This window comes from Macaca fascicularis, chromosome 1 (assembly GCF_037993035.2).
Source record: "Macaca fascicularis isolate 582-1 chromosome 1, T2T-MFA8v1.1".
NCBI classification, from domain to species: Eukaryota; Metazoa; Chordata; class Mammalia; order Primates; family Cercopithecidae; genus Macaca; species Macaca fascicularis.
Window position 1 is genome coordinate 187,761,516 of NC_088375.1, and position 10,357 is coordinate 187,771,872.

At 45.7% G+C, this 10,357-nt stretch overlaps 1 pseudogene; it reads right to left on the reverse strand.

Moving 5' to 3' along the window:
* Positions 1 to 2,456: 2,456 nt before the first annotated feature.
* LOC123568749 (cytochrome P450 4A11-like) lies at positions 2,457 to 6,486 on the reverse strand (annotated as a pseudogene).
* Positions 6,487 to 10,357: the final 3,871 nt, after the last annotated feature.

Genomic DNA, 10,357 nt, shown 5'->3' on the forward strand with positions numbered 1-10,357 from the left:
AGGACTTTCTGGAACATCTGCTTAACAACCATTGTGTGAAAGTGGACTCACCATTGGGAGAATTCACATAATTACTCATTTAGAAAAACTATGTTTCTACTAACAATTTACTTAGTTCTTGGCATTTGCTTTTCATATGATGTTTCCTGTAGCCCTGAGGATTTCCACAGCAGTTATTTTGGAGTGCATATGTCCAACTCAGCAACTATTTCAAGTGTGTTTCATAATCCACACACATAAGTCTTCAAATGTTATTTGTCATATACTGAAAAGAGGGTTTTCCTCAAAGGCAGTTTATTGTTCTCATTTTCATGTGTTTGTCAACATTTTGCTATGTGGCCTATGGGATCGTGGCATAGAGAACCCACTGCACAAAAACAATTTTGCCAAATGGGAAAGGAGACACAAATATGTGAACACTATAACACAGTGGACATTTGTTGGACAAGACAGCAAAATATTTGAGACAATGCATATGGGTATAAAACTTTCTGCAAAGGGTTGTTTTAACCGTTCACTTTTTTGGCTTGTAAGGGAGGACTAGCAAGGCACCTTAATTCTAAATATATGCAAATATTTCAGTTTTTTCACATAACACATGGGTGAATTAAGTAGAAATGGTAGTGTGCTGCAATGGCAATATGTAGGGGAGAGAGAAATTGACTTTAATATCTCTGAAAATTGAGAAATGCTAATATATACAATTTAATTGACTGAACAAGTCTAATATTGAGAATTCATACGCCTCAAATGAGGAAAACACCAGAATACATGAAAGTTCAGAACACACACACTCAGTGAATTTCGGCTGGACATTGGAAAAAGCAGAGGGAGCGAGGTCGCCGTCCTGTGCCCTGAAATGCCGTCTTCCTTTTGTACACAGAGACATCCGCGTCAGACTTCCTTCCCACAAACACCAGCATCCAAAGGTGTAGGTGAAGATGGCACATATGAATTAGGGAGCCATAAGCATCAGCTGTGTGCCCAGAGCCTCCCCCTGTTTCTCAACCTCCACCTCCACCTCCATTACCAGCATTATGGCGCCTCACCTCGATCCTCCTGAGAAGGGCAGGAAAGCATGGCTGTGTCAAGCAGAACCCGATACAAAGCGGGAAGGGTCAAACTCCTGCAGAGAGAGCACCAGGGCAGGACAGATAAGAGTCCAACCTCTGTTATCTACCCATAAGGAGACAGGATCCCCTGAGCAGGAGAATGTGTTGGGCCTGAGAGATCATCCTCCTCCAAGGCCTTCTTACCTCTGGGTTTGACCACATCTTTGGGTTGTGGTGAAGGCCACAAATGGAAAGAGTGACTTTCAATCCTGTGGGGAGGGTGTGGAAGAGAGAGAGAAGATGGATCATATCCATGAGGTGGCCTGGTGCCTCACGCAGCAGGGGACAAGTTTTGCCTCAAATAATCACTTTGAGCAGGATGATACAGGGGTGCTGAGCTTGGTTAAGCATGTGAGCTCAAAGGATGAGTAGAAAACCATGAATCCAGGAATAAGAAGCAAGAAAGCATTGGTGTTTTACTGTTTGTAGTAAGTGCACTGTGAACCTACCTTCATCAAATGCCTCCAAGGGCCACTGGAGAATATACATGAACCCACTCAATACCACAACAATGATCCAAGGAAGACATTCCTTTATTCCCAAATTTCAGAGGAGCTACCTCAGTCTCAGAGGCTGATTGTCTTGCCTGTGGTCACACAGCTAGAATATGACAAGACTGAGACCAGACCCAATGGGGGTTGAGCCTTGGTGGATTCTGTCCACTGTAGTGGTCTCAAATATGGTCATCAGTGGCTCTCTGTCATCAATCTGAGGGCTCCTCAAAAGCTGGACAACAGCTGACCCATGACTTATGATTCCTGATCTCCCTCATTTGCCTTAACCCGATCAGGAAAGAACCACATCTCCCTGTGCCTGTGTCTGATTCTTTCTAGCCCTCCACATCTCATGGGATAGAATTTTAGGGCTTTTGTTCCCAAGGCCACATGCAGAGGCTAACATTTATTTATCAGACTTTTGGTGGTTCAAGCTCTTTGCCAGGCATTTCAAATTCTTCATCCTAACTATAAAATATGTTTCATTTTTTGACAAGGAAAGGGAGGCTCAGAGAGGTTTGCAATTGCTGAAGCACAGGTGCATTCCTGACCCTCCGCATCTCCCTGTGGAGAGCTTAGGTGAGTGGATGGGGGAAGTTCGTACCTTTGGGCAAGGAGCGCCCATCAGGGAAGGTGATGGGGGTGCTGAGCTCTCTGCCAATGCCTGGCACCAGTGGGTAGAGTCTGAGCACCTCCTTGATGCCCATGGTGGTGTAGGGCATCTTGTCCAGGCGGTCCCTGAAACAAAGTCCATCCTGAACATCAGCAGGGCCTGGGAAGACCAGGTGAATCCCCCCTACAGAGAGAGCATGACTCCTGCATCTCTTGAACCCTCACTCACCAGGTGATGGAGGCTCCATCCCCCAGGAAGCTCTGGATCTCCTCCTGGCACCTCTGCTGAACCTTGGGGTGTGTGGCCAGAGCATAGAGGATCCAGGAGATGCCACTGGCTGTGGTGTCATGGCCTCCAAACATAAATGTGTCTGCCTCAGAACGGAGGTCCTTGTCTGACAAGCTGCTTTCATTCTCCATCTGGGGAGGCCGAGGTAAGAGTGCAGGGTTAGTCTCTTGCTCTGTGCTTTGGGAAAAGCCTCTGGCCTCTCCTACACACACTCACTTTGGCCAAGAGAAGGATGTCCAGGAAATCCAAGTGCCTCTTCCTCCTGACCTTCTCCAGCTCCCCCTCCTCTTTCAGGTGAGCCTTCCTCAGTTGGATCGCTAGATCTGTTCCAGAACAGTGGTTACTATACAGAGTCGAGAGTGTCAGCAGCCCCCAGGAGGCCCAGCGGTTCACCTGCCCCCATGTGGGTGCCCGGTAGACCTCAGCATGAGTGTGGGTGTGGATGCATGTTCAGGAGTAAAAATTCTAGTGCTGTGTGAGGCAGGGCAGGCCTCCCTGCAATGGCACAACCCACGGGGCTGCTGCTTGAATGCTGCTTGGATGGGGTCTCAGGTAACCATCCCCATGTGGGGACACAGGGAAATGCCTGCACAGTGCCTGCCCCTAACATCTCAGCTCCCAGCCCCTGCTTTATGGAAATCTCCGTCATGGGTGTGTCCCAGTTTCTGCAGGGGCCACAGGGGGCCTGGCTGTGTGTGATGAGTCAGGGCAGCCTCCTTTAGCTGTGCCTGTTGAAGGGAGGAGACAAGAAGAGGAATGGACAAGCTGGCAGGCACGGTGGTTCCAGCAGCTGGTAGGGGTCAGGCTGTAGATAGTGTCATTCTGATGAAAGACATTGCTCGTGCGGGAAACAGCTTTTTAAGGTCCCCAATGGCCTGGATGTAGGATTGGATATCCCTGAGGGAAAGGATTCAGAAGAGACCAAAGTCAAAGGGGCCTCTGGTTTGGAGGCAATGTGGAATCTGGATGGAGATAGCTTCAAACACGGGACAGGCATCACTGAGGCACTTGTTTCTTCTGTCTTAGAGCTCTGTGATCCTGAGGTTTTTATAAGATATTGTGAACAGCCAGGGTCTACCTGTGCTAGGGATAAGGAATCCTTAGCTGAAGCATGGTTTGGTCTGGTCTGGGATTAGAGCTTTGTCATAGGCTGAGTCTTTCTTCCTGTGGAGGTGAGCCCACAAACTGCCCCACCTGCCTCTCAGGTATGTCCATGCAGTTGATAAGAATATGAATCCCACAGCTGGAGAGTTATCACTGACCGGTCCAGCTGGATGTTGAGGGCACACTTCATGATGGTGTCCAGGGTCATCAAGGAGACGTGCTGAAAGACCTCCAGAGGGGAGTCCTGGCCAATGAGCTCTTCCCATTTGTCCTGTAGTGGGAGAGGGCATGGACCTTCTTAATTCCCCAGAAGTCTTTTGCTAATAGGGCTTGGCTTTTCCCTTTATCTCCAGATATCATGGTTGGGATCCCTCATTTTAAGAGCAGATGTAGTGCTGATATTCGTATTGTGAATCAATATGTGTAAACCAATACCTAGTTTTCAAAGTTTTAATGCAGCATTAACCATGTTTGCTCACAATAGCCTGAAGTAAGTTTTGTATTCTTAGATTCAGTTATACCCTATAGTTGGCTGGAAACATTTTTTGTTGTTGTTTATGAATAAATAATAGGAGTACTCTTCAGTGTTCTGAAAACTGAGCTTGTTCGGAGAGACTGATTGCATCTCAACTTTAGGGGGACAAGTGTCAAAACAAAAGGAAGTCTAAAAGGCCCATATACATGGTAAAACCCCGTCTCTACTAAAAATACAAAAATTGGCTGGGCATAGTGGCGGGCACCTGTAGTCCCAGCTACTTGGGAGGCTGAGGCAGGAGAATGGGGTGAACCTGGAAGGCGGAGTTTGCAGAGAGCCGAGATTGCGCCACCACACTCCAGCCTGGATGACAAGCAAGACTACGCGTCTCAAAAAAAAAAAAAAGTCTCATATAGGTGCCTAATGGAGGCACATCAGGGACTTCAATTAATTTTCATTCGTGAAATATTTGCTGAGCACAGTTGAGTGAGAAATCAGAGTCTGGAAAGGAGAGAAGGGTATGGCAGCTCTGGCTCTGAGAATGAAGAGTTGGTGTCCCTTTCACTGCATGCACGGCTCAAATCCATGCAGAAAGCTCTGGGTCCCAGGCCAGAGCCTCAGTGAGTGACATCCTGGCCTGTCCATCCTGACACTGGAGATGACATTGTCAAGGCCATCAGGGGTAGGGTGTCCTGATGTCCATCAGATTGACCATCTCTCCAGTCCCCTGCGCTGAAGATTTCAAAGTGGGAGGCAGAATTTATCCACTGTGATCCTCATTCCCTGTGATAATGAGCAAAGTGTGGATGCAACTTGATGCCTGGGTGCTCTGCTATCACATCACTTTTGGGGAACCCTACTCTCACAGTAATGGTCTGAGTGTGTTATTCTGTTTGGCTGTGTCTATGGCTGTCTGTGGGACACAGAGTTGAGAGTGAAATTGGTGAGAGTGCATGCTGTGATTGGATGTCTGGAGGGGAGAAAGATGGACTCACCAGTATCATGTGTATGGAGTCCGCCATGAGCCCCATGTAGGACTTCAAGATGTCATAATGGAATGCTGGGGTCAGCATCCGCCAGTGCTGGTGCCACTTCTGCCCATTCAGCAGGGGCAAACCATACCCTGGGCCAAGAGATGGGTGTGTGTATGTGTGTTGGGGAGAGGCGGGCTGAAAGGGATCTCTTGGGAAGGAGACAAGGTGGTTTCTGAGGGGAGAAAACCTAGAAGGTACTTCGTGGGCTATGGCAGGGAAAGCAGGTGCATTTCAGGTATGGGAATGTCCTAATCGGGCTGATACATCCCTGAGATTAGGACAGTTGTGAGATGAAGTTTGGAAAGAGTTGTGGGCAGGTGTTAAATAAATATCAGGCTGAGGATGTCTGGAGAGAACTGAGAAGTGAAGTAGAAGAAGCTGAGCCTGAGGAGGGCTCACACCAGCATTAGGACAGGGTGAGGGTCTTGTTAAAAGAAGGGACATGAAACTGGATTAGGGATGGGTCATGACAGTGGTGGCCCCTCACCTTTTGTTCTCTGTGAGCCAAAGAGTTTGCTCTTGGCAAATCTAACTGGGGAGCAGATGGGGAACTGGGGAGCAGTCCTAGTTTACATGTACATACCAATCCAGGGAGCCAGGAATCTGCAGTTTTCTGGAATTTTGGAGTCTGAGAGATAAGACAAGGCTTTACAGGAAACTGGGAGCTACTACTACTAAATTTGGCATCCCCAGAGGCAGCTGTGGTTCAGACCACGGGCTTCTATCAGTTGATAATGTCTGTGTGTTGGCAGTTTGACCTGTGTCATTTCCCATTTTGCCTCCTGTCCCTTTCCATGTCTGCCATGAAGATCAATGTGGGCTCAGGAAGTCAGATTCAGTGTTCCAGCAGCAGAACACCCACAGATCTAGGAAGGAGTTGGTAAGAAACATAGGCAATGTCCTCCAGGCCAGAGGGTAAGACAGAGCCATTGGTGGTGGCTTAGTCTACCAGTGACCCAGGACTGGAAGGAGTTATAGTTACCAAATCCGTGTCATAATTCATTGATGAGTGAAAATGAGAATAAGAACCAAAATCTCAAAATTATAGATCAACACCAGTACCATATGCATATACCCACATATCTATGAGACATGTGGCAATGTACATTTCAGATTAACTCTATTAGCTTAAAACAGCAAGAAAGAAAAGGAAAAACAGCAAATTTACCCCCAAACAGTTGTTTTAAACATTCAATACTCAGTAAATACTTCTGGCTGTAGCCTAGACTGTGGGCTTTGTGGATGGTTGGAAAAACCCACTTTCTACTGGGTTTTTACAGACCCAGGGGCATGTATCAGCAGGGAAGAGCTGATGCAGTCAGGATGAAGTTTCAATCTCACTTGATGTCCCCAGAATCACCTTCATGTAGTCAGGGTCATAGAGCTGGACACGAACTTTGCCTCCCCATAGACAATGAGGACAGGCACTTGGGAATGTCTCCACCCATTTTTGAGTCTGTTGTAGCTCCTGGTCCTGTTGGAACTATCAACGAGGGTAGACAGATGAATGCTTTCATTTAGTTGTAGTCTTTGCAGTGGGAGCGAAGGGCAGGACAACCACAGAGACCATGTAGTTCTCGAGGTACCAGTACAAGTTAGGAATTTGGAACTGTTTCTGATGACCTGGGCTCTGATCCAGATTCTTGTTCTCTCCCCAAGACTTGACCTAAGGTCAGATTCTGTCTCTCTGCTGTGTAGAGCTATGGGCACAATACTGCCTGCAGAAACTTCAGTCGGTTATTGTTTCCACATTGTGTAAAATCTCTGGAAGTCATAAATACAACAATTTCCATGGACAATGTGCATAACTTGTATCACCCAGTAAGCAGATTTGCAAAATAATTTAGTATATTTACAGAATAAAATGAATTAATGTAAACATTTTAAATTACACAATAATTTTATATAATCATATTCATTATATTTTCAGTATTAATCTAGCATATATGGTAAGCATGTGTTAAGATAAAACAGTGATCAAAGGATTGTTCAGGGGGGTGCTGAAGATGGCTGAATAGGAACAGCTCCAGCCTCCAGCTCCCAGCATGAGTGACACAGAAGATGGGTGATTTCTGCATTTTCAACTAAGGTATTGGATTCATCTCACTGGGGCGTGTCGAACAGTTGGTGCTGGTGAGTGGGTGCAGCCCAACCAGTGAGAGCTGAAGCACAGCGAGGCATCACCTCACCTGGGAAGTGCAAGGGGGAAGGAAATTCCTTTTCCTAGCCAAGGGAAACTCAGACACACAACACTTGGAAAATCGGGTAACTCCCACCCTAATACTGTGCTTTACCAAGGGTCTTAGCAAAAGGCACACCAGGAGATTATATCCCAAGCCTGGCCTGGAGGGTCCCACGCCCACAGAGCCTCCCTCATTGCTAGCACAGCAGTCTGAGATCTAACTGCAAGGCAGCAGCAAGGCTGGGGGAGGGGCATCCACCATTGCTAAAGCTTAAGTAGGTAAACAAAGCTGCCGGGAAGCTCAAACTGGGTGGAGCCCACCACATCTCAAGGAGGCCTGCCTGTCTTTGTAGACTCTACCTCTGGGGACAGGGCATAGCTAAACAAAAAGCAGCAGAAACCTCTGCATATGTAAATGTCACTGTCTGACAGCTTTGAAGAGAGCAGTGGTTCTCCTAGCACAGAGCTTGAGATCTGAGAATGGGCAGACTGCCTGCTCAAGTGAGTCCCTGATCCCTGAGTAGCCTAACTGGGAGACATCCCCCACTAGGTGCAGACTGACACCTCATACCTCACACGGCTGGGTACACCTCTGAGACAAAGCTTCCAGAGCAAGAATCAGACAGCAACACTTGCTGTTCAGCAATATTCTATCTTCTGCAGCCTCCACTGCTGATACCCAGGCAAGCACGGTCTGGAGTGGACCTCAAGCAAACTCCAACAAACCTGCAGCTGAGGGTCCTGACTATTAGAAGGAAAACTAACAAACAGAAAGGACACCCACACCAAAACCCCATCAGTACGTCACCATCATCAAAGACCAAAGGCAGATAAAACCACAAAGATGGGGAAAAAGCGGTGCAGAAAAGCTGGAAATTCAAAAAATCAGAGCGCATCTCCCCCTCCAAAGGAACGCAGCTTATTGCCAGCAATGGAACAAAGCTGGACGGAGAATGACTTTGACGAGTTGAGAGAAGGCTTCAGTTGATCAAACTTCTCAGAGCTAAAGGGGGAACTACGTACCCAGTGCAAAGAAACTAAAAACTTTGAAAAAAGAATGGAAGAATGGATAACTAGAATAACCAATGCAGAGAAGTCCATAAACGAACTGATAGAGATGAAAACCATGACACGAGAACTACGTGACAAATGCACAAGCTTCAGTTACCGACTTGATCAACTGGAGGAAAGAGTATCAGTGATTGAAGAGCAAATGAACGAAATGAAGTGAGAAGAGAAGTTTAGAGAAAAAAGAGTAAAAACAAATGAACAAAGCTTCCAAGAAATATGGGATCATGTGAAAAGTCCAAATCTATGTCTGATTGGTGTGCCTGAAAGTGATGGGGAGAATGGAACCAAGTTGGAAAACACTCTGCAGGATATTATCAAGGAGAACTTCTCCAACCTAGCAAAGCAGGCCAACATTCAAATTCAGGAAATACAGAGAATGCCACAAAGATACTCCTCAAGAAGAGCAACTCCAAGACACATAATTGTCAGATTCACCAAAGTTGAAATGAAGGAAAAAATGTTAAGGGCAGCCAGAGAGAAAGGTAGGTTTACCCACAAAGGGAAGCCCATCAGACTAACAGCAGATCTCTCCGCAGAAACTCTCCAAGTCAGAAGAGAGTGGGGGCCAATATTCAACATTCTTAAAGAAAAGAATTTTCAACCCAGAATTTCATATCCAGCCAAACTAAGTTTCATAAATGAAGGAGAAAAAAAATCCTTTACAGATAAGCAAGTGCTGAGAGATCTTGTCACCACCAGGCCCGCCCTACAAGAGATCCTGAAGGAAGCACTGAACATGGAAAGGAACAACTGGTACCTGCCATTGCAAAAACATGCCAAAATGTAAAGACCATCAAAGCTAGGAAGACACTGCATCAACTAGCGAGCAAAATAACCAGCTAATATCATAATGACAGGATCAAGTTCACACGTAACAATATTAACCTTAAATGTAAATGGACTAAATGGCCCAATTAAAAGACACAGACTGGCAAACTGGATAAAGAGTCAAGACCCATCAGTTTGCTGTATTCAGGAGACCCACTTCACATGCAGAGACATACATAGACTCAAAATAAAGGGATGGAGGAAGATCTACCAAGCAAATGGAAAACAAAAAAAAAAGGGCTGCAATCCTAGTCTCTGATAAAACAGACTTTAACCAACAAAGATCAAAAGAGACAAAGAAGGCCATTACATAATGGTAAAGGGATCAATCCAACAAGAAGAGCTAACTATCCTAAATATATATGCACCCAATACAGGAGGACCCAGATGCATAAAGCAAGTCCTTAGAGACTTACAAAGAAACTTCGACTCCCATACAATAATAATGTTAACACCCCACTGTCAACATTAGACAGATCAAAGAGACAGAAAGTTAACAAGGATATCCAGGAGTGAACTCAACTCTGCACCAAGCAGACCTAATAGACATCTGTAAAACTCTCCACCCCAAATCAACAGAACATACATTCTTCTCAGCACCACATTGCACTTATTCCAAAATTGACCACATAGTTGGAAGTAAAGCACTTCTCAGCAAATGTAGAAGAATAGAAATTATAACAAACTGTCTCTCAGACCACAGTGCAATCAAATGAGAACTCAGGACTAAGAAGCTCAATGAAAACTGCTCAACTACATGGAAATGGCACAACCTGCTCCTGAATGACTACTGGGTGCATAATGAAATGAAGGCAGAAATAAAGATGTTCTTTGAAACCGATGAGAAAACAGATACAACATATCAGAATCTCTGGGACACATTTAAAGCAGTGTGTAGAGGGAAATTTCTAGCACTAAATGCCCACAAGAGAAAGCAGGAAAGATCGAAAATAGACACCCCAACATCACAATTAAAAGAACTAGAGAAGCAAGAGCAAACACATTCAAAAGCTAGCAGAAGGCAAGAAATAACTAAGATCAGAGCAGAACTGAAGGAGATAGAGACACAAAAGTGCCTTCAAACAATCATTGAATCCAGGAGCTGGTTTTTTGAAAAGATCAACAAAATTGATAGACCGCTAGCAAGACTAATAAA